We start from the raw sequence: 24398 nt of genomic DNA on the forward strand, positions 1-24398 counted from the left end.
TGTAGCCTTGCTGCGCGGGTGGCCTTCCCTCATGGCTTGTATCCGAGGCTGCGGGAACAGGCGGAGTCCTTCACCATGGGAGGCATTTCCTGCGGGAACAGCTTGCGTACTGCGCGTAAGGACGTCACGTCTCTGAGCATGGTTGGTCCTGCGGATCCTGTTGGTTTCTGCGCAGACGTCCCTGTTTAAGGTGAGTCCTGCGGGTCCAACTGGGCTCTGCTGGGACCTACCTCTTCACCATATAGACTCAAACTTTATAATATGTAGCCCATTGTAGATGCTCTAATATATTGAAAGCTGTTTACTACTATTGTCCAAAGTGATTTGTGTTTTATTACTTATTCAGTTTACTTCGAATTGTTAAATTAAATTATACATACTCTAATAGTTTCAAAATTAGGTTTTTAAATTTGCTCCATTACTCTATTATTTAGTGTCATTTTTTTTTCAAAGTAATTATGAGTAGTTGGTAAATAGTTAACCGAACTTAGTTACAATATTTATACTAGATGATTATTTTTTCCTTATTAAAGTTTCCAAGTTTTTTTATTATCTTTAAATAAATTACAAACTCGTATATAATTATGTCTTTTATAAATTACATGAATGTTTTTTTAAATTATTTGTCTTAAAAAAAGTTTTAACAAAATTATACCATTTAATATTACTTTAAAGCCGATATGTTATACAGGATTATAAAATAGTAGTAAACATTTTAAGGCTTCTAAACAAACGTTAAAAAAGAAAATTAACTCTTTATTGCAATAATAATTGTTGGTTTTCCCCAACGCATACTTATCGTACAAGTATTCTTCTTATTGCTTTGCCACTATTTAAGTAAGTCGTCGCGTAAAACACGACTTTGATACATGTATGCATCTGAAATTGCTAGCACAGTATTATGTGAGTTAACATACCCTTTTTCCATCTTTATATTTTAAGGGTAGCTTGTATACCTTATTTACTTTTACTCATGTTTTATTTCCGCATCTATTCAAAATACAGTTCAATATATGTTTATGTGTAATTATCGCATGCCCTATGATTATGCTCTATGTGCTTAAATGTTTATTTTATATTTGGTGGTTGGTATCTCATCTTCATCTATTCTCATCTAGTATGATCATACATTTACCCAAGTACATTGATTTTGTATCAATAGGAATGGGTTCACATCTATTTAGTTGTTTGCATTTTTATAAGAATTGTAATGCTTATCATTAACATATGAATTGTGGTTTTTATCTATATACATCTCAACTAAAAGTTATGTATTCTCACAAGCATTCGGGTTGACAAACTCTATTCTTATATATGCTAAAGGTTAAGTAATTGATATTGTTCAAGATCGAAGAAATTAGTTTTACCTTAAGATATTTATTCAAAATACAAAAGCATGATGTATTTGTTCTTATTATTGAATTTGTGTATTTGCTAGTTAATGAAATTAAATAATTATTGTCGCTTTAACTAGTGTCTTTTGAGCTACTGTCCAATGAATACGTTACGCCCCGTCATGATCCGCCGTCGTTGGTCGGGGTGTGACACTCTGAACGTAACAGAATCCATGTGAGTTTCTAGCCCTTTTTCTTAAACATTTTTGGGGTTGTGTGCATACTTTTATATGTAGAATATAATATACGTGCCTATGTTTGGATGGTGTATCTTGAATGTTATATTATATATTTGTTATATGTAATTGTTGAAAGAATGCCAGAATGTTAGAATGACAAGAACTCGGGAGCGAGCCCTTAGAACACTCTCGAAGAATCGGTAGCAAGTCATACTAATGCTTGCAAAGAATATGTAGCAAGTCCTACAAATACTTGCGGTGAATAAGGAGCGAGCCTAGCTAATACTTGTGAAGAATTAGAGAGTGGCCCTTAAAATATCCGCAAAAATGAAGAATGTAGAATGATAGAATGTAAGAAAGTAAGAACATATCTAAGTGCATGTTTATGTAGAATGGTATCTTCGAATACGAATGTGTATGTTGTAAACGTATAATCTATGACTTGTTAAATTAGAAGTCACTTAGCGTAGCTGACTTTTAGTATGTATGTAGGCAAATAGATTGAAGCAGCTAGCTTAAGAAGCACGCATGACAGAAGAATAAAAAGGCTGAATTTTGAAGAAAGAAGTTATTATTATGTTTTATGATGTTTGAACCTAAAATATGTGTTTAAATGTTTGTTTAAATTAAGAACCTGTAATGAATGGATGAAGTTTTCATTATTCCGCGAAAGTTTTAACTAACCCTAATATTTAGAACTGTGTTTATGAGTAAATCTAATGGCCAGTATAACGCCCGAGTCCGGGGCCTTAAAATATTCATAAATCCACACAAGTTCAGAGACAAATTCGAAATTACACCACATATTATCCAAAAATAGTTGACATAGTAACCAATACATAGTCATATCAAAATAATGTATTGGAGTTTTAGAGTTTGTTTTATTTTTAACTTGATTTATATACTAAGATAATCTGATATAAAAAAATAAAAACATATTAATTACAAAAAACTACACATTAACGGATGAACGATCATAAACAAAAGCGAATTGGGCGGACGTTATCGAATGTTTAAGAACACTATTGAACGAACTCGACCAATTTCCGTGTTCATCATTTAAGCTTACCGAACAAATTTTTTTTCCATATCCGGTTCGTTTGTTAAATGTACGAACATAAACGAACTACTCGCCAAACGGATGACCAGACGTCCAGGACGCTTGCAACCCTATATATATATGTGACCCAATACCATGGTTGGCCCAAGCATAGGACGAACCGAACAACCAACTGAGGCACGTAATTTCCGGGGCCAATTTTTCTATAAAACTTTTATACATATATATTAGTTTATTTATGAAAGAGGTATGGATTCTAAACATCTTATTATATATTGGGCTTACATTTTTTTGTATCCATAATTCATTTAAGCTATTGAGCTCAAACTAAATTTAAATAAATAAACAAAAACATACAACGGCCAATTATCGATTGAATTCCATATTTTCAGGCCCAATACTTTTTATTCTACTCCAGAAGCTATCCTCGTGAGTCTAGTTTCCAAAAAGATATATTTTGTAATTTTTGGACCAGTGCTTGATAGGTTTTATGATTTTACAAGATTGTGTGCCTAATCAAATTTGGAGAGTTGTTTTCAGGTCTAGAGTTCCGGTATCAGAACATCATAATGAAAAGCCAAATGGGGTGGTTCCATGTCTGAAACTTCACATTTTGAGTTACAATTCTAACCCAATACTTTATTTGGATTAGTATTGTGGCTTAACCAAGGCAATATTTTTGTTGCACAAGCTAATGAACTATTTGTACCTATCTGTAGTGATTAAATATTCGTGGTTTGTATGCAAGAAAAAAATATTATAAAAATAGATTGAGAAACCTAATCCATATATACTTATGTGGAAAACTTTGTATAATTTATTTCATTGTACATGTCTAAATATTCTCATGAACTGCGTGATTAGAATTTGAGTTTCATGATAAAGGCTTGCCTGATTGATCCTTGTATGATATAGGATGCATGTTAGAACTTAATACTATTGACATTATTATTATATATAACTAGTTTTTCACCCGGTGCGATGCGCTAGGCAGGTCGGTAAAACTTGAACGGAGGTAAAACCCAAACATTGTCGGTCCCAAACGTTGAGCGTGTAACTCAAAACAAATTCGGTCAGTTTCGGTGACGTGCGTTATTGTATTGTTTCCCTTCGCGAAGCGCGAGCTCTTCGTAGTAAGTATAAAAGCACATTAAAGTTAAAAAAACTAACAAAGGAAGAAAAACACCTAACAAATTGCTAGTGGAAAAGCTTGAACTTGGATTGCAAATGTAGAACATCACCCCCCTACCACCAAAGCAAATCAAACTATGTAAACTAACTCATATTTCTAATTTATTTAACAAAGGAAAATCAATTAAATAATCAAAAATAAGAATTGTGGCACCAAACTTCTCTTTTATACTTATTAAATAATAATTTACAAGTTTGGTGCCGCAAAGCCCCTATTGGGCCAATTTACGGCACCCTATCAGTAGTATGTTTTTTTTTAAGTTTCAGCCCATAATTGAACTTAATGAAAACCTATCGAAAGTAGTATGTGTGTGTATAAAAGATGTGGGGCCCACACTACATGTTTCTTGCAAGTTTGAAGAAACAAACTTGCCACAAACTTCAAAGCTCTATAATGGTTAATTTTAAGTCTCTCAAAGTTTGTTTGGTGTCATATAGACTCAAACTTTATGATATGTAAGATGTTGTAGATGCTCTAATATATTGAAAGCTTTTTACTAATGTTGTCCAAAGTGATTTGTGTTTTATTACTTATTCATTTTACTTCGAATTGTTAAATTAAATTATACATACTCTAATAGTTTCAAAATTATAAAGTTTGGTTTTTAAATTTGCTCCATTACTCTATTATTTAGTGTCATTTTTTTTTCAAAGTAATTATGAGTAGTTGGTAAATAGTTAACCGAACTTAGTTACAATATTTATACTAGATGATTATTTTTTCCTTATTAATGTTTCCAAGTTTTTTTATTATCTTTAAATAGATTAGAAACTCGTATATAATTATGTCTTTCATAAATTACATGAATGTTTTTTAAATTATCTGTTTTAAGAAAAAGGGATTAACAAAATTATATCATTTAATATTACTTTAATGCCGATATGTTATAAAGGATTATAAGAGAGTGCATCATTAACCAGTAGGCAACCTTGGCCATAATCTTCACATTTGATCTAGATAAGATAACATAGACACATTTGTACATTAATGCGAAGTGGATATACCAACTTACTAAGCAAATTCACTTACATATGAATAAGCAAACTATAACAAAGACGACATTAGGTTATAAAGTTATGAAAGGTTCACATTATTACACTTTAAAAACTAAGTACAAAAGTGGCATAAACCAACAAAAATTACATACGCATTCATCTAGCAGATATAAGTACCAAAACTTCAAAACTCCAAACTCGAAACATTTAGGTTGGAAGATGAACCATAATCAACTAGGCTTTAAACTCATCCAAATTGATTGATCCATATCATCATCATCACAAACCATAAGTCTCCTTTTTAGACCACCACCAAGTGTTACAACGATCCCCTATTAGCCGATGCCCCAACTTTAGAACAACTATCGCCCTTGATCAACAAGGAAGAACTAAAGCCCATCATACCAGTCCCCAAATCAAACTCCAACATACGATCCTCCAACTGATACCCCCCTAAAATCATTGAACCAATCATATCCATACCACCATCCACAAACCCCAAACACATGACCGAATCACTCACTTCCACCATCGAATTCCGCCCTTGGATCCTCCACTTCACCAGCTCACTCTGCAACACCAATTCGATCTCCGGCACCACCGCCTGAGACATAAAACACACCCCAAACCGACCCACCGGAGACACCAAGGTCATGTTCATCGAACTGGCGGCCGTAACAAAAGCTTTTGTGAAAATCCCATAGACCGTAGTCTTCATAACAGTGTAAGGAACCGTTGTACTTACCTCCACCCCTCCAATGGGCGGTCCTAGGCCTACTCTCCTACCGTTGACTTTAACCGAATTAACACGAACAAAGTACCCATCTGATTCCGACATCAAGGGTGTGTAGGAATACGATAAAGAGTTGGAAATCCCGGCACCGGACATAATAAAGCCGTCCGAAGAAGACAAACAGACCGAAAACTTTCTGGGTAAGTCAAAATTATTAACCATCTGGGACTGAAAGGCAATCTTTGACCTTCCGAAACCCAAAACGCCTTTGGCACCGGTAACCAGGCCTTTGAGTAAAGATTCCTCCAGCGAACACGAAAACAAAAACTTACCCAGCGTATCACCAACGGAGATAATATCCTCAGCCAGATCCCCAACGTTGGTTTCCCCGGTGATGGGGTTTTGATGGAGGACATCACAATAACTTTGACTTTGACTTTGACCACCGGGTTTCGCCATCAAGCATTGGATGGAACCGTGGGTTATTAATTGCCGAGACGGTGGGCAGCTCAGCCATAGTGATTGGCCGGAGAGATGAACGACGAGTTTGGTCGGAATTAGAGGATCTCCGATGAGTAATTGGGTGGTGTACTGGTGGGTTTGTGGATCTTTTGCGAGTTTGAGAAGAAAGCCATGGGTGGATTGGAATATTGTGAGAAGAAAGAGAATGATGATAAGAGGTTGAACAACAGAAGAAGAAGAAGAAGAAGAAGAAGAAGAAGAAGAAGAGGCCATTGTGTTGTGTTGTGTTGTGGTGGATAGACGCGGCGGGAGGTAGGTGTGTGTGTGTGATAACTTATAAGAGGAATATCCACATGTGGAAATCGAATAAACCAAGGTTGGAGATAACGTGACTTTGTGGGTGGATATTATTTTAATGGTGACCCACATCATGGTCATCGCTCTTATCCTTTTGCTTCTTTTTTACTTTTTTTAAGTAGAATTCTGCCGCTTGTTTTTACAAAATAATTCGTTAATATTTTATATTTTAAACCACATGCAAGAAAATTCTGTCTAGAAGAATTTAAATTCTTTGTTAATGTTTTAATGGTTTATTACATTTTAATTATTAAGATATGTGATACGTCATCTCACTAAGTTAATCTAGCAAGTTAATCTAGGTCAGAGGCAAACCTACCTCAAGATAATCCTTCTTGAAAAACTTTGATAGTATTTCTGAATTTGAATCAACACAATAACTCAGAGCACATGGAGCCATCTTCTTATTTTTTTATCAAAAATAAAAATGATGAACTAGTTGACATTTCTATCAATTAATGAAAGAGCTCAATGCATAAAAAATTCATGTTGGGTCTTTAAACTGCCATGCTATTCAACAATATATATCAATGATCTACAACATGGGCTTTAGTCTGCATATTTTATCTAGCCTTTAATTCATGTTTATCCATATTAGTTACTAGAGTAGTGGGTAGAAAAGTGGGCATGTAGTTTTTTATTCGGTTAATTGTTTATAGCCTATAAATAGGCAAAGTTTGTTTACTGTTTGATATGAATGAAAATATAGAAAATTGGTAGCAATGTCGCGCTCTCTCTCGTCTATGTTCTTTGGAGTTTAATCCGCTTAAAGGGTCACTATCTTTGGAGATTAGCCATCTCGGATCGGCTTACTATCAGTGTATATTTAATCTAAATGGTTAATAGGTAACCATTAAATGATTGTCTCTTAATCATTAAGATTTTTGGTTGCCTATTACCCATTAAGAGCATTCGCATTCAGTTCCCTACTATATATCCATATCTATCTATAATATATATATAAACGAAAGCGTTAAAAGCTCTCTGGTTGCTCCTTACATTCTCTTAAGCCATCAGATTGCATTATTTGTAAATGGAGGTTTCTCATGCATTTAACCCGAATTCACGGGTATGGGTCTCACCAAACTCAGATATTCCATAAACGGGTTATAACATCTCATTAAACTAAAAATTAATCTTACCAAATCTTTGATATGAAAATTCATATAAAATATGAATATACAAAAATTAATATCCTATTTTTTTAAAATAAAAAATATTTATAATTAAGAGACAATTTTATAGTAAAAAAAATAAGCGGGTCATGAGTCTCACGAAACCCAGATAGCTTTTATGTAAGGCCCCGTTGCCGGTAGCCCTACTTTCGTGTTGGATTTACTCATAAACGCAGTTCTAAATATCAGAGTTAATTAAAACATTCGCGGAATATAAAAGCTTTCATAAAACATTTCATAACAAACACATCTTGTCTTAAAACGTCATCTTGTTTTTCAAAATAAACAAAACATTAGACTTAAACGTCTTGAGTCTTCCGATGCCAGCCTCTTATTCAGTGCCACGTGTCTCCTCAAGCGAGCTGCCTCATCCTACTCACCTGCGTGCATACTAAAAGTCAGCTACGCTGAGTGAGTTCTAGTTAATCATACATTATACAATACACACAAACTTATATTCTTTCATTCATACTTTCATACTTTCATACTTTCTTACTTTCATACTTTCTTACTTTCTTTTGTACTAACTTGCTTTCATATCTTACGTTATAAAGAGCATTACGCCCTACATTCCTCGAGTATTATTTGGGCTCGGTACCCTCCTTCCTCGAGTATTATTTGGGCTCGGTACCCTCCCTCCTCGAGTATTATTAGGGCTCGGTACCCTCTTTCCTCGAGTATTATTAGGGCTCGGTACCCTCTTTCCTCGAATATTAGTAGGGTTCGGTTCCCTAGTTCTCGAATATTAGTAGGGTTCGATTCCCTCTTCGTTACCATACAACCATACATCATACCTCGAGTATTATTAGGGCTCGGTACCCTTTTCGTAACCATACAACCATACAACCATCCTTTCCTTCTTTTATTAACTTTATCACGTTCATACACATAAGCATACATATCATACTTACCTTATACATAGCGTTACAACCTGACAGTACGTGCAATATCCGAAGATCGTTCACGTACCATCAAGCAATCATTCATATATTTCACATTATTCACATAAGGCATACACTTATCTCTTAGGATAAGCGTATTAACAAACATATTGAGTATGCACACAGCCCCGAAAACATAGCACATAAATGGGGCTAGAAACTCACCTGAATCCTGTTACGCTCTCCGTTAATCGTTGTTCCCTTCTTGAGCTGTGCACGGCTAACTGTATAATATTTACATGTATCAATTAACTACCACTACTCATATCATCTTTCTAGTCTTAGCTACTACCCACAACAAGCGGGGGTCCGGGGGCAATGCCCCTGGCAGCGGGGTCTAGGGGCGGCAGCCCCTAGCAGGGTCCAAGGGGCAGAGCCCCTGGCTGGGGTCGAGCTGTCGTAACACATTTTCCATTATAATTTCGAATCATTAATTAGTTTGCTAACTCAAAAGTTCAAGGGGTGAATTGTAATTAATTCATTCTTTTTCTAAGTCCAGGGACTGTTCTGTCATTTTATTAAACTTTCTAGTTCGTTATTCAATCTTTAACGAATTGACTTATCTTAGCGAACTTGTAACATCCTAAAATTTTAATTATAAATAAAGAAAGTTATGTTTAGTGATTTCACGTTGTTAATTATTTAATGTCGAGTAAGGAGGGAGTTGGGCTTAGATTGCGTAAGATGGGTTAAATGAGAATGGGCCTCGGGTCCGTGGGCTTAGAAGGATATAAATATCCCATCCCAAACCCAATCTTTCATTTCCACCTTCTTTCTTCACACACTCAAAACACACACATTCTAACCGATCAAGATTCGAAGCCGAGACCCGAGATTTTGTTGATAGATCTGAGTTGGTAAGGTAAGAACATATCCACCAAAGCTAATATTACTGAAAATGGTTAGGATTGGATGGGTTAACCGGACCCGAAACCCAAACTGCCCAAATCGGACCCCTAAAACGTCGATTTTAGGCCGATTTGATGGTTGGGATTTGTAGGCGCCGATCATACGATTCCGTGGGTACCAAAATCGAGTTATTTGGCTAAGAAACGAAGGATTTATGGGCAAACAGATCTGCAGCGCGATAACTTCGCCTGCAAGATTAAGTTCGCCTGATGAACTTCGCCTTCAAGCGTAACTTCGCCTTCAAGCGTAACTTCGCCTAAGGTTTAACTTTGCCTGAAGCCAAGTTCGCCTAAGGTTTAACTTCGCCTGAAGCCAAGTTCGCCTAAGGTTTAACTTCGCCTGAAGCCAAGTTCGCCTAAGGTTTAACTTCGCCTGAAGCCAAGTTCGCCTAAGGTTTAACTTCGCCTGAAGTGAAGTTCGTTTAGAAAATAAATTAAAAACCTAATGGAAAATGTGTTAAGGCAGTTATCGAAAATAAAATTTTTCCAAGCTGACCTGGCAGCTTAACCCCAGCCAGGGGCTCTGCCCCTTGGACCCCGCTAGGGGCTGCCGCCCCTAGAACCCCGCTGCCAGGGGCGCTGCCCCCGGACCCCCGTTCGTTGTGGGTCATATATAGATAGAAATACAAAACGAGTAGTAGTTAATTGATATGTGTAAATATTATACAGTTAGCCGTGCCCAGTTAAAGAAAGGAATTACGATCAACGGCGAGCGTAACAGGATCCAGGTGAGTTTCTAGCCCCATTCCTTGTTATGTTTTCGGGGCTGTGTGCATACTTGATATGTTTGTTAATACACTTATCCTAAGAGATAAGTGTATGCCTTATGTGGATAATGTGAAATGTATGAATGATTTCTTGATGGTACGTGAACGATCTTCGGATATTGCACGTACTGTCAGGTTGTAACGCTATGTATAAGGTAAGTATGTTATGTATGTTTATGTGTATGAACATGATAGAGATAATAGAAGAAAGAAATGATAATGTATGGTTGTATGGTTACGAAAAGGGTACCGAGCCCTAATAATACTCGAGGTATGATGTATGGTTGTATGGTAACGAAGAGGGAATCGAACCCTACTAATATTCGAGAACTAGGGAACCGAACCCTACTAATATTCGAGGAAGAAGGGTACCGAGCCCTAATAATACTCGAGGAAAGAGGGTACCGAGCCCTAATAATACTCGAGGAAAGAGGGTACCGAGCCCTAATAATACTCGAGGAAAGAGGGTACCGAGCCCTAATAATACTCGAGGAAAGAGGGTACCGAGCCCTAATAATACTCGAGGAATGTAGGGCGTAATGCTCTTTATAACATAAGATATGAAAGTAAGTTAATATGTAAGAAAGTATGAAAGTATGAAAGTAAGAAAGTATGAATGTAAGAAAGTATGAAAGTATAAAAGTATGAATGAAAGAATATAATGTTATGTGAACGGTATGATTATGTGATTATCTAGAACTCACTCAGCGTAGCTGACTTTTAGTATGCACGCAGGTGAGTAGGATGAGGCAGCTCGCTTGAGGAGACACATGGCACTGAACAAGAATCTGGCATCTGAAGACTTACGATGTTTTAATTTAATGCTTTAATGTTGAAAGACAAAGGATGTTTTGAGACAAGTTATGAATTATGTAAAGTTTTATGAAAGTTTTATATTCCGCGTAAATGTTTTAATTAACTCTGATATTTAGAACTGTGTTTATGAGTAAATCCAACACGAAAGTAGGGTTACCGGTGACGGGGCCTTACAGAACTGGTCATTTGTAACGAACTGAGCCCTCTAGCGAACTGGACCTCTGACGAATCCGTCCTTGTACGAACCAGTCCACATAGCGAATCGGTTCAAGTAACGAATTGGACCTTCTAATTCGTTATCTCCTTTAACGAATGGCTATAACGAATGGCTATAACGAAAGAGGGGGGGGGGGGGGTTAATTCGTTATCTTTTCCTTAACGAATCAGGACACGAACTAAGGCTAGTTCGTTATCTTTCCTCAGCGAATCTACTTAACGAATCACCCTTAATTCGCTAAATTCCCGTTAGCGAACTAGGGTTAGGTCAGGGAATGTCAGAACATTCCCTAACACACCCTTAACCTCGTACTACTTTTCCGGAGCCGCCTTTTCGGCGCCGTCATTGCCGGAAGGCCGCCGGAAAAACGCGAACTCACCGGAAAAACGATTTTTAACTCGTTTTCACAGTTTTTCGCCCCGTTCGATCCAGATCTGAGCTAGGGTGATCCCTAAGCTTATAATAGGTTCGGTTTATACCTGATTCCACCCGGATCTCGTGATTTAAACGGTTTAACGGTGTCGGCTCGTTGTTTCGCAACTTTATCTAACGGGTTAAGCTCATACAATGTTAAACTATCGTTACCTCGGACCGGTGCTCGGTTTCCTTCTTGATTTCGGCTAGAGATAAGGAAGAACTAGAGAGAAATCTTAAGTATGTGTTTTGGGTGGTGTATGGAATGTGTGAGAATGAATTAAATGAGGGATTAATGGTTTATATAATTATGGATCATGGGCTTAAGCCCATGGTCCTTTCCACTTTCTTTCATAATCCAAGTTCATAATCCGTATCCATTTAACCCAACACTAGCCCAACTCGTATTCTATTTCTCTAAACCGATAACGACCCACTATAAAATAGACGATATTTATTCTATTAATAAAACCAAAATTAGGATGTTACAAGTCTTCCCTCCTTAAAGAGGGTTCGTCCCCGAAACCTAACTATTACATAAACAAATTCGGGTAAAACTTGCGCATCTGTTCCTCCGCTTCCCAAGTAGCATCTGAACCCTTGCGATGCTTCCATATCACCTTCACTAAAGGTATAACCTTGTGACAAAGCTGCTTCTCCTTGCGGTCAACTATCTCGATCGGTTGCTCAATGTAGTTCAACTGTTCATCAACCTCAATGTCCATTAATGGCACGTGGGACGTGTAACGATTCCGACGAAACCAGGTATACCCTAACCGGTAGACGTTAGTTACGTCATATACAATATCGGGTACACGGGTTACCATGGTAATTATACGAGAATACATGGTTCATTGTATTGATTGCCCGTGAATATGTAATTCACCGTACTGATTATGCGATCAAACGATCGATAGTTATTGAAACCCGAATGAATCGAGGGTTCAATTATAGACGGGATATATGATATTTAGAGATGTTACGAAATATTAAAGCTTCGGGGTAAGTGGATTAAAGCACAGAAAAAGGATTTCGATTTAATAGTACGTCGGTACGTTAAACGAAACCTTTAATACCAAACCGAGCAAGAGACGATCGATCAAGCCGAAAAAGATGCGTAATAACTAATAATATGACGTTTTAAGTTAATAAATGTCATGGTTTAAGTTTTTAAATCGGTTTTATATAAATTTTATTTTTTAGCCGAAAAACAACCGTTTTGGCCTCGTTTTAAGTCGAATTAAACGTTTAACCGAGAAACGAACTGAACCAGATTATCCAAAACATTATCCAGATCATGGAAATCCAAATGAGTGGACTATAATGAACTTGTGGGTCCCACCCCACTCCATCAACAAGTCCGATCGGACCATGTTGCACCCAACAACATTCATTTTTCTTTTTTACACAATCCCAACTCAACATCCTTCATTTCTCTCTAGTTCATAATCCAAAAACCGACAATTCTAGCAAGAATAACGAGGTAATGATCGTGTTATGTACGTGTTTATCTTTGTTTCTTGAGTTTTCTTTCAAGAAAATGAGGTTTCCAAGTGAAAAAGGGTGAAAACCCGAGATGGAACCGATTCTTGCATGATCAAGTGATGTATACAAGTTATACAAGGGATCTTGGTCCAAGAAATGAGTTAAACGAATCAAAAACAAATTTTTACGGTTAAATCTTTGTTTTAGTATCATAACCGTAACCATGAAAGAAATGGCTTGATCGTGAGTGTAACTTGCTTGGTATTGTGGTATGTTGTTTGTAGGATCTGTATTTAGTGGTAGATAAGGCGGAAAGATGAGTTTGTAGCTTGTAGTGGCGGAAAACGAAAGGTATATTCGGTTTTTGTCGGTGTATGTGTTTTTGGACAGATTGTTGGTCGTTTAGAGTTAGGTCACGAAATTTTACAGAGGTGTTAAACACATGGAAATATGAGTTCTGTGAATTTTTGGTAATTTTTGGATGAAGGATGAATATTTGGTGAATTTAATGCTCGGTTTTGGCCAAAAATGGTGAAAAATAGTTAAATATCATGAAAAATTCTGGAAAATTTTAGATAATCTTTTCATATCATGCATAAGTCACACACAAAATTTGAGGTCCGTTGGAGAAGTCTAAGTAGGCTTTTCGGTTAAACGAGTTCTAGGGATTTCTAGCTCGGTTTTAGTGAAAATGGCATTTAAAAGAAGATTTTGGTTTTGGAAAAATTACAGGTGACTATGTGGATGGCAGGGGACATCCAGGAGAAATTTGGGATTTTTCTAAGATCGTTTGGTATTTACGACATATTTAGTGTTTAATTGGTGTTTAAAAATGGATAAGTAAATGTTAAATATAAGAATTAATTCTGGAAATATTTTTATAAAATTCCCCACTGTTAAAAAGTGATTTGTGCAAAATTTCAAGATCCGAGAGTAAACGGATAATTATTTGTGCTAATTATCAAACTTTTAAAGTAAAACGCGTAAACCGGTGAAGTTCGCTTAAGCGAGCTGACTGGTGTACAAAAACCCTAAAAATGAACTATTTCCATATAAATGAGCTAAACAAGTAAAAATAAATCATCCGAAAATAATTCGGATGATTTGAGTAATTTTAATCTATTTTAACAGTTTCCGGTACGCCAAAGACGGAAACGGGTCCCGCGGCCAATCGGGACGTCTAAACCGAGCTATAATTTCACATCTTTAATTAAATTATCAGTCAACCACTATTTACGGGTCGTGTGTGACCAAACTCATTTTTGAAACATAAAAACGGATAACAGTGCTAGGCACGCAAAATGAGAAAAACGACTAATAGTAGTTGTGACCTTGGAACTCTAAACGACATCACAACCTGAGTCCGGAGAAGTATTTCTGGGTTAACATTGCCCACGGAACAGGTACAGTACTGGGTTAACAGAGTCCCCAGATGTACCGATTGATAGGGTTAAAGATTATATAAACAATGATTGTATAATAACGATCGTAGGGATCATATTACAGATTGGACGTGTTAATTGATAATGATTGTTGTTACCTGCTTGCATGTGCTAAGGTGAGTTTTCACGAGCCCCTTTTACTGAACTGTTTTAAATATTTTCCCGGGGCGGAAAGCATGTTTTTATCAAAATGATTAAGTACGTGCTGAACGCATGGAAATGAATGTATTTATATAATGTTTAATGTACGGGAATCGTACGGTAATGTATTGAAATGGTAATTGTTTGAGTTGTTAATATTGTAAGGTCCCGCAACAGTTTCTGGGGAAACAGAGTTCCCAGAGGTTATTGGAAGTATGTTTCTGGGGTAACAGAGTTCCTAGAGGTTATTAAATGTGTTTCTGGGGTAACAGAGTTCCCAGAGGTGATTGGAAGTATGTTTCTGGGGTAACAGAGTTCCCATAGGTTATTAAATGTGTTTCTGGGGTAACAGAGTTCCCAGAGGTTATTGGAAGTGTGTTTCTGGGGTAACAGAGTTCCCAGAGGTTATTGGAAGTATGTTTATGGGGTAACAGAGTTCCCAGAGGTTATTAAATGTATTTATGGGTTGACAGTGTCCCCAGATAATATTATGTTATGATATGGATTTATCATGGTTTACTAAAATTGTGAAACTCACCAACTATTCGTAGTTGACCCGTTTTCTCACATGCTTTTCTGGTACAACTAAGATAAAGTGATTGATTACGTGCTAAGTGCTTGATGTGTGTAAGTTTTGAGTGCTGGACGTTAGGATACATTATAACAGATAGAATTATGAATCGTATTGTATGAAGTGTGTATCACCTAGACGATAATGAAATACGAGACAATGTAATTTTGAAGTATATTAATACATTCGATTTTTTTTATAAACAATGTGGTTGATATCAGAGGTGTCTGTCGCATCCCGTTTACGTTTCCGCTGCGGTCACGGGGTGTTACAGGACGTGTCATCAGCTAGACATTTTCTCATATGAGAAACATGGAAGGTTGAATGGATTCCTTCTAACTCTTCGGGTAAATCCAGTTTATAAGCTACTTCACCCACGCGATCTACAATCTTGAACGGTCCAATGTACCTCGGACTCAACTTTCCTCTTTTCCTAAAACGGATAATCCCCTTCCAAGGCGAGACCTTGAGCATCACATTGTCACCAACATTAAACTCAATTGGTCGTCGCCGCTTATCTGCATAAGACTTTTGTCTGTCTTGAGCGGCTTTCATTCTTGCCTTGATCTGATCGAACTTTGAAGACGTTTCTTGAACCACTTCTAGGCTTCCCATTTCTTTCTGACCAATCTCATCCCAACACACCGGGGTTCTACATCGTCTACCGTAAAGCATCTCAAACGGTGGCATACCAATACTTGAATGGTAACTGTTGTTATAGGAGAACTCTGCCAGATGCAGATGATCATCCCAACTTCCACCAAAATCTAAAACACAAGCACGTAGCATATCCTCAAGGGTTTGGATCGTCCTTTCAGACTGTCTATCGGTTTGAGGATGATACGCCGTACTGATGTTCAACCTCGTCCCCATAGCTTCTTGGAATTTCTTCCAGAACCTCGAAGTAAACCGTGTATCTCTATCAGACACGATCGATAACGGTACTCCATGCCTGGTTACAACTTCTTCAATGAACAAGCTTGATAACGTTTCTGACGAGATGGCCTCTCGTATGGCCAGAAAGTGAGCACTCTTGGTCAAACGGTCCACAATCACCCAGATGGTATCATGTTGCTTAGCTGTACGAGGTAGCTTAGTTATGAAATCCATGGTGATGTGTTCCTATTTCCACTCAGGTATCTCTAGCGGTTGCATCTTCCCATAAGGTTTTTGGTGTTCGGCTTTGACTTGTAAGCAAGTTAAGCACTTACTAACATAATCCACTACATCATTCTTCATTCCTGGCCACTAGTAATCTCTTTTCAAGTCTTGGTACTTCTTTGTAGCTCCAGGATGGATTGAGTACCTTGACTTATGAGCTTCATCTAAGATTCGACTTCTAAGATCACCATGGCGTGGGATCCATATGCGGTCGAACCTAGTCTTAACTCCATGAGTGTTTTCCATCAACTCATCCTGATGGCCATAAATCCTTTCTTTCCTTACTAACCCTCCATCTACTAACACCTCTGACTGCACCTTGATGATTTCTTCAAAAAGACTTGGGTTCATGATCAACTTGTATGACTTCACTGTTGCAAGGACTTCCTCATTCTTACGACTTAACGCGTCAGCGACTACATTAGCTTTACCGGGATAGTACTTAATGTCGCAGTCATAATCCTTAATTAACTCCAACCATCTTCTCTGCCTCATGTTCAATTCTTTCTGCTCGAAGAAGTACTTTAAACTCTTATGATCTGTATAAATAGTACACTTAGTACCATATAGGTAATGCCTCCATATCTTTAAGGCATGCACTACTGCCGCTAGCTCTAAATCATGCGTCGGATAAGTACTTTCGTGGACTTTCAACTGTCTAGACGCGTAAGCTATCACCTTCCCTCGTTGCATCAACACGCAACCTAGCCCTTGATGTGAGGCATCAGCACAAACAACTAAATCCTCGTCACCATCGGGTAGCGCAAGGATTGGAGCTTGCGTGAGTCTCTTCTTCAATTCCTCAAAGGCTTCTTCTTGAAACTTTTACCAACTGAATACTATCGACTTTCGGGTCATACCGGTCAGCGGTGCGGCTATCTTGGAGAAACTTCGATGAATCTCCTATAGTAGCCAGCTAACCTCAGGAAGCTTCATATATCAGTCGGATTCTGCGGAGTCTTCCAATTCGTTATCGCTTCAATCTTAGCTGGGTCCACGGTAATCCCTTCAGGATTAATCACGTGACCTAAAAATTGCACTTCTCTTAACCAGAACGCGCACTTCGAAAACTTGGCATACAACTTCTCTTTCTTCAGAGTCTCCAATACCTCTCTCAGATGCTCAGCATGGTCAGACTCGTTCTTTGAATAAATCAATATATCGTCAATGAAGACGATAACCGACTTATCCAACATCGGCCGACACACCCTATTCATCATGTCCATAAATTCTGCAGGAGCATTTGTTAGGCCGAATGACATTACGAGGAACTCATAGTGTCCATACCGCATTTGGAACGCTGTCTTAGGGATGTCTGCCTCCTTCACCTTCAGCTGATGGTAGCCTGATCTGAGATCTATTCGTGAGAACCAACTTGAACCTTGCAGTTGGTCAAACAGATCATCAATCCTTGGCAAAGGATATCTATTCTTTACCGTAAGCTTATTCAACTCACGATAGTCTATGCACATTTTCATACTTCCATCCTTCTTCTTCACGAACAACACTGGTGCGCCCCACGGGGAAACACTTGGTCTTATGAAACCTTTGTCGAGGAGTTCTTGCAGTTGGGACATTAATTCTTTCATCTCGGACGGCGCTAGACGGTAAGGCGCTTTCGCGACAGGCTGGGCTCCTGGTACTAAATCTATTTGGAATTTTATCTCTCGCTCCGGTGGCAACCCCGGGAGATCCTCTGGGAATACTTCCGGGTAGTCGCGCACTATAGGAACATTTTTCATTTCTTTCGTCTCGGCCGTAGCGTTAACGACATACGCCAGGTAGGCACCGCACCCTCGCCTTAACAAACCCTCGGCTTTTATCATTGAAATGACATTAAGCCCATAACTTTCCTTATCACCATAAACCGTCACCGCACTACCATCCAAGGACTTTAACCTTATTATCCTACTCTTACATACTATCTAAGCCTCAAACTCAGACAACCAATCCATACCCAAAACCACATCGAACCCTCCCAAGGTCATAACGTACAAGGTAACAGGGAACTCATGTCCCTCTAGTTCTATCTTAGCGTTCTTAACCATTTTTATTATTTCAACCGAAGTGTCGCTAGCGGTTTCTACTATAACAGTTTCAGACACTCGGCAACATTTCATTTTAGATAGTTTACTAAATGGTGTGGCTACGAAACTTTTGTTTGCGCCCGAATCAAATAATACAGAAGCGGAAACACACTTCACTAGAAACGTACCTGTGACGACATCCGGAATCTGCTTGGCTTGTTCTTGGGTCAGCATGTAGGCTCTAGTTCTTGGCCTAGCTTGATCGGCATCCTTCCTTCCACTACCTCGAGCTTCACCCTCGGTACACTCCCTAGCAAAGTGACCTGTCTTACCACACTTGTAGCATGCAGGCTTAGAACTGCACTCATGAGCATAATGACCTGCCTTCCCACACTTGCAGCAAACATTCGACCCAACTCTACACTCTCCAGCATGCATCTTTCCACACTTATGACATGTATCCGAACCTTTTCCCCACCTACACTCACCACTGTGTGCCTTGCCACAAGTCTTGCACGACCTGTTCTTCCAAACTCTCGGCTGCTTGTTCTTAGGGTTCCACATCTGGGTACCGGGTCGTTTAGCAGGAGCGATCCATTTCTTCTCTTTCTTCTCGTCTACCACCACCACATCATCCGCAGCCAGGTCTGCATAGACTATCTCTGCGAGTTCGACGGCAGAATCGAAAGTAGCAGGTTTACTTGTCCTGACTAACATGCGGACTCTCTGTGGTAATCCCCTCACATAACACTTGATTCTCTTAGCCTCAGTGTTGACCATATCGGGCACCAACCTAGACATTCGGTTGAACTCAGTGGTGTACTCACGATGTGTCATCGTCCCAACTTTCAAGTTCAGGAACTTCATCTCCGCCTTCTCAACCTCGGCGTCAGCACATAACTTCTTCATCACTAATTCCTTCAGATCCTCCCACTTCATCGCTTTGATCTCTTCACGGGTCTTCCTCTGCTCCACACTCTCCCACCAATACATAGCCTCATCTTCAAATGATTGGGTAGCATAACCGACAGCTTGGTCAGGACGACACTCGCTGATTCGGATAATTTTATCCATGGCGGTTATCCACTGAAGAGTGGCAATTGCGTCTCCTAAACCAGTCAGCTTAGGCGGGTCACAACCTTTGAAGGACTTATAGTTGCAACCGCCTCGGCCCCTCTTCCTATCGTCAACTTTCACAGACCTTACCTCACTTGAATCACCCTTTTCCCTCTCATCATCTTTCCTACCATTACCACCTGCCCCTTCAACAGTTCTTTCACAGCTTCCAGCAGACCCTCCCGGAGTAATATTCTTCACAGCAGTGGCTACAGCTTGAACAATAGCTGCTTGAATTGCGGGATCCAGTTGAACCCCTTCGTTGTTGATCGGACCTCCTCCAGCTGCACTCCCCTCATCTCCGGTGTTGGAAGCTGTCTCAACCGAAGGTTGCTGGACACGACGAGGCCTGCCGCGTCGTCCAGTGCACCTCCAGCTCCAGCAATGTCTCCAGCTCCGGCCATCATATTCTAAAAGGGAAAACACAAACATCATCACTCAAGAAACCATTTAGTACAAGGATAGTAAGGCTAACAAGTAATAACAGTGGCCAGCTGTGATTAGCTGATCACGTTACTTTCCGTGTCCTATACACTTCCCTTTATGAGTCTATTTGTGCTGGTTCTACTTAAGCAGTTCATACAATAAATAAAGTTAAAATTCAAAAAATATATAATATATTAGAGACAAATAATATAAAACAACCCCTATAACGGGTTATAACATATCATTAAATTAAAAATTAATCTCACCAAATATTTAATATGAAATCCTATAAAATAGGGATATACTAAAAATTAATATATGATTTCTATTAAAATATATTTTATATAATTAAAAAAACAAATTTATAGTAAAAAATAAGCGGGTTATTGGTCTCATCAAACCCAAATACCTTTTAAACCGAGTTATAATATCTCATTAATTTTTCAAAACCTATTTTTCATAAAATACAAAGTATATTATTATTTTATGTACAATAGATAAAAGTAAAATCCAAAAAATATATAAATATTATAAACGAATAATGGAAAACCCCCGTAATCCCTATCTCTATAATTACACTAAAAACACTAAATTTCTCTCTTATTATCAATAAATAATATTTTTTTATACTTTTATTGTAATACCCCGGCTAAAGCGGAATACGCCCGAGTGTGACGTACAGATTGCTCAAAACACATGTGACACTATTAAGTGACAATATTATCATTAATTAATTTAAACATCAAGTACACAAGTTTATAACAAGAACTACAAAAAAAACACAAGAACAATTAACAACTTGTCCATTTATTAATATAACCTAAGTTCTAGTTGTTGGAATCGATCTGACCAAGACACATATTAGAGTTGATGTGGCTAGTACGTAATGATCCAAGTCGGGTCATACCAAATAACAAGCTAGACAAACGCCACGATAATTATTATTAGATATGATCTAAGTAATATTAATCAACACTTATATATTTGGAAAATGGGTTTTCTAAATGTTTGCACATGTGTGTTAAGTAATTTATGTGGATAATTTACGTTCGAGAGAAATGTTATTTATTTGGATAAATAACAAAAGTATGTTTAAAAGAAATAACCAAAATTGGAATCGGGTTTTTGGGGGAAAAGCCCCACGGGGCCGGTCCTCTTTCTCTCTCCTCTTTCTTTTTGTTTAGTTTCTAGGACATGCAATAGATAGTATTGGTAGATCCTTTTTGCACACAACTTTCTATCTCATACACATCTTTCTCTCTTCTCTCTCTTCGGTGCCGAGAACAAGAGGAAGAAGAAGAACTAAGGTTGTTCTTGCATCAAGTGTTAAGGACCCTAGCAACCTAGGCATTTGTTGGAGCTTGTTGTGTATACAAGCTTGATGACTCCTTCTTTTGACTCTAGTCGTTCAATCTCATTCATCCTTTTCGGTTTTGGACTTGAAGGTATGTATGTTCTTGAAACACCATATGGTTGATTTTGATAGCATGTATATTGTATTTGGATCCTGGATTGGGTTTAACATAAACGGGTTTATGTGTAATGTTAACAAGATTTAAAACTTATATTTCCGCTGCGTTTTCCTTAATAAATGGTTATTTTGAACTTTGATAATCTTGCTAAAACCCAACAATGGCATCAAGAGCCGCTTATACAATTACAAGCTTCAAATCTGGTTCTAAAGTGCTCGGGTTTGATGGTATATTTTTAACCATTTTGGCCGAGAACTTTAGGCCTTTTGATTGCCCCTTGGTTTTTCAAGTTAGTACCATACATGCATGTGGTAAAAACAAGGAAATTGGTCATTTTGGTTGCTAAATTTTGTTTGGGCTGAAATTGTGTTCTTCAGCTCTGGCCGAGAACTCAATGGTAGAAAACCATGGTTCTCGGTCTGGCCGAAGACACCCGAAACCCTGTTCTCGGTTGGCCGAGAACTCATGGTTGGGAACAATGAGATTTCGGTTGACCGAAAACGTGTTCTCGGTTGGACCGAGAACTCATGATTATGAATCATAGTTCTCGGTGTTGACCGAAAACTAGTTCTCGGTTTTGACCGAGAACAATAGGTTCTCGGTGAACCAAAGCTTTCGGGCCGAAAAATCTGAAGCTTTGGTCTTCTAGCCGAGAACTATGTGTTCTCTGTTTTAGGCCGAGAACTAAGGACAAGGGGAACCATTCTGGTCAAAGGTTGACCTGTTTGGTCAAGGGTTGACCTGTTTGTACGGATGTTCATAACTTAGCCATGACCATGTGTATATTGAAGAAGACTTGTTGTGATTTATTCATTTGTTTGTAATATTCTTTATTCGGGTTTGTAATCTATTTATTCTTTCAAAAGGTTTGTAATAATAAGTAGAATAGTTGTATTTCTTTTATTAGACGAAATGTATTAGGATATATTTTGTAAAAGAAGATGCAACTATGGCACCATTTTCGTGAAAGCCCAAGTGGAAGCCCAATTAAAGAAGAAGGATCACAACGAGAAGTGAACGCTTGAAGCAGAAGGATGCGGAGCCAAGTGGGAGTTCACCATCTCATACCTTGTGTCATGCTCGTCCCTTAGGAGAGACCTTTTGACACACTTGTTTCGGTCAACAAGTGTTGCTAATTTTAGGTGGCTATGGTTATGAACATGTGATTGTATTTTATGCTTGTATGGTTGCTTTAAATTTATTGTTTTATCATGTTTGGATGTTGACAATTAAAATCGACAACTAGCATAAAAGTGATTCCTTTGAAATTATTAAGTTATAAAATTGGTTTTATTAACTATTAACGATTTCATAATAAAATGGGTTTTATTAAAAGGAATTTGAAAACTGGTTTTCAAAGGTACCATACATTTGAATGCATGCACATGGAAGGTACATTATATTGTTTTCCAATCTAGAATTTTGAAAACTAAATCCCTTTTGAAAACAAGTTGAACACCATCCTTTTATACGACACTCGAGTCACTTGGAGTCTTGATGTGGGATAAAGGTCACCTAACCACATTTAAGAAAACTTGTGATCTTGAGGTGGATTTACAATACTCGTGGGATAAAGGTCACCTAACCACTTGTATATGTAAACTCACACGTGTGTATAAGTAGGACGACTTGATTTGGAAACCATGTGAATAGAGTCACCGAAGCATGGCGTACAAAGGTGTTGATGGGATAAAACATGCCAACTAAACATATGATGTTTAACCGATCCCATAAAACTAGAAGTTGCAAAGAGTTGCAATTGTCAAACATTGACTACCTTGTTAATTCGAATAGTGGGATAAAGGTCACGTAACTACTATTTGGATGAAACGTTGGGTTCTAGATTTTAATCGTTAATTGTCTTGGAGACATTAAAGGGTATTAACGATTAAAATTTATTGATATCGAAAATACTAAATTGAACTTTGTTAAATTCTTTATAGATGGCCGCAAACAATCCACAGAACGCTATTATCCCACCCGTGCATAACTTATCACTAAGATCCATTCTGGATAAGGATCGTCTGAACAATAACAATTTCATGGACTGGTATCGAAACTTGAGAATTTTTCTCAAGCAAGAGAAAAAGTCCTACATTTTGGACGATCCTATTCTCGATGAACCCGATGTCAACAACTTGGATGCCTATGCGGATTGGCTAAAATATACTGAGGATTCGGTGCAAGTTTCTTGCCTCATGTTGGGAACAATGATTCCTGAGATCCAAAAGGATTTCGAGAATCATGGGGCGTATGACATGATCACCCAACTTAAGCAAATGTTCATTACTCAAGCGAGGGTGGAGCGTTTTGAAACGGTTCGAGCACTCCATGCATGTCATATGAAAGAAACCCAATCTGTCTCATCTTATGTGCTTAAGATGAAAAGCCACATTGATCGGATTGAATGGCTTAACTGTCCCGTCTCGAAAGAGTTAGCTACGGATTTGATCCTCAATGGCTTAACTAATAGGTTTGAGACATTCATAATGAACTACAACATGAACGGATGGGACAAAAGCAATAGTGAGCTTCACGCAATGCTTAAGAAAGCCGAAGCCGGTATGGGTAAAAAGGTTTACCCGTTCTTGCGATCAATGAGGGTGGCTTGAAGAAGAGCATCACCCGGAACCAAAGGCAAAGGTTGTCGTTGGTAAGGGGCAAGTCAAGAAGGGGTTCAAGAGAAAGGCAAAGGCGAAACCAAAACCTAAGAAGCTAAAGGTTAGTGCTGAGGATCCGTGCTTTGGTTGTGGGGAGATAGGTCACTGGATAAGAAACTGTCTGACCTATCTAAAAGAGTTGAAAGCTAAGAGGGATGCGGGGAAAACCTCAGGTGCAACTTTCATGATTCATATTGATCTTAATATTGTTTCTTCTAACACATGGGTATTGGATACCGGATGTGGAACTCATATATGCAATTCATTGCAGGAGTTCACAAGAAGAA

At 38.1% G+C, this 24398-nt stretch overlaps 1 pseudogene; it reads right to left on the reverse strand.

Annotated features, from left to right (window-relative positions):
• Nucleotides 1-4886: 4886 nt before the first annotated feature.
• On the reverse strand, nucleotides 4887-6210 carry LOC143619045 (putative aspartic proteinase GIP2 pseudogene; annotated as a pseudogene).
• Nucleotides 6211-24398: the final 18188 nt, after the last annotated feature.

This window comes from Bidens hawaiensis, unplaced genomic scaffold (assembly GCF_021521415.1).
Source record: "Bidens hawaiensis isolate Kalapana, Puna unplaced genomic scaffold, B.hawaiensis_p1.1 tig00002380_1, whole genome shotgun sequence".
In the NCBI taxonomy this organism is placed as follows: domain Eukaryota; kingdom Viridiplantae; phylum Streptophyta; class Magnoliopsida; order Asterales; family Asteraceae; genus Bidens; species Bidens hawaiensis.